The 1,381-nt window shown below is 42.0% G+C and overlaps 1 pseudogene; it reads left to right on the forward strand.

Annotated features, from left to right (window-relative positions):
* Positions 1 to 721: 721 nt before the first annotated feature.
* On the forward strand, positions 722 to 895 carry LOC111554883 (annotated as a pseudogene).
* Positions 896 to 1,381: the final 486 nt, after the last annotated feature.

Below are 1,381 nucleotides of genomic sequence, written 5' to 3' on the forward strand. Positions count from 1 at the left end.
CTACTAAAAATACAAAAAATTAGCCTGGCGTGGTTGTGCATGCCTGTAGTCCCAGCTACTCGGGAGGCTGAAGCAGGAGAATCACTTGAACCCCGGAGGCAGAGGTTGCAGTAAGCTGAGATGATGCCACTGCACTTCATCCTGTGCAACAGAGCAAGCCCCGTCTCAAAAAGTAAATAAATAAATTAATTATGTAAATAAATTTATGTTTTCTTGCATTCGAGATAGTGCACAAACAACAAGTCTTCAGGAAAAAGGAAGGATGTCAACTAAAACTTTCTTCTGTTTTTAATGGTATATATGCTAAGCTGTATTTACTTAGTCTACTAGATGTATACCATTGATGTGTGGGTGAGGAAGGAGAAATAGTCTAAATTAAGGACATGAGAGTTTTACCTCTTTATCTCAAGGATTCAACATGCATATTTAAATAAACATGATAATAATAGTGAAATATCCTTTCCTCATGGCAGAGACACAGTTCTTTTTAACACAAAGAATAATTTCATTATTATTGGACTAGAGGCAATGTGGCCTAGTGGTGAAAAGTGATGATGTCTGGGGTCTGAATCTCTCTTCGCCAGAAGACAGCTATACTATGTGAATTGGGATGTTATTTGAGCCTTCCAAGCCTGTTTCCATCTATAAAGAGGAGATAATAGTTGTACCTACGTCTCTGAGTTGTTAGAATATTAAGATATAAGATATAGGAGCATCCGAGATGAAGCCAGCCGTGGACGAGATGTTCCCGGAGGGCCCCGGGCCTTACGTGGACCTGGACGAGGCAGGAGGCAGCACGAGGCTCTTGATGGACTTGGCAGCCAATGAAAAGGCCGTTCACGCAGACTTTTAAAATGATTTTGAAGATCTTTTTGATGATGATGACACCCAGTGAGATGACTTCTGGCTGCAGGTGGGGCCAGGCCCTTGGTACAGAGTTGCGGTGTGAGCCTGCACAGGACAGTTTCAGGTGGTTTTAAAGAACACGTGGAAATCCCTTGAATTTAGGACCTGGTTAACCAAGAAAGATAAGAATGTTCTTCACCACCTAGATGAGGCTGTTCATCTCCGAACATGACCAGGTTTTGTCCTCACTCCAACTAAAAGAAAGCAATGTCACGTGCAAAAAAAAAAAAAAGATATAAGATATATAAGTTGCCTAGCAGGGAGCATGGCACACTGGAGAAGATCAGTAAGGGTTGGCTATTGCTATTATTATTGCTCTTATTCTTACTTGAAAACATGCATAGAGGAAGTTCTCATTGAAACCAGTGACTTCAAAAGAGCACGCAGAGCTCGGCAGGCAGTAAGGGTTTTGAGCATCTGTTGGGTGCCAGGCAGTATTTTCATAGGGCAGTTGACCTAGTTTCCAGAGGAGTCT

The sequence above is a fragment of the Piliocolobus tephrosceles genome, chromosome 5 (genome assembly GCF_002776525.5).
Source record: "Piliocolobus tephrosceles isolate RC106 chromosome 5, ASM277652v3, whole genome shotgun sequence".
Taxonomy (NCBI): domain Eukaryota; kingdom Metazoa; phylum Chordata; class Mammalia; order Primates; family Cercopithecidae; genus Piliocolobus; species Piliocolobus tephrosceles.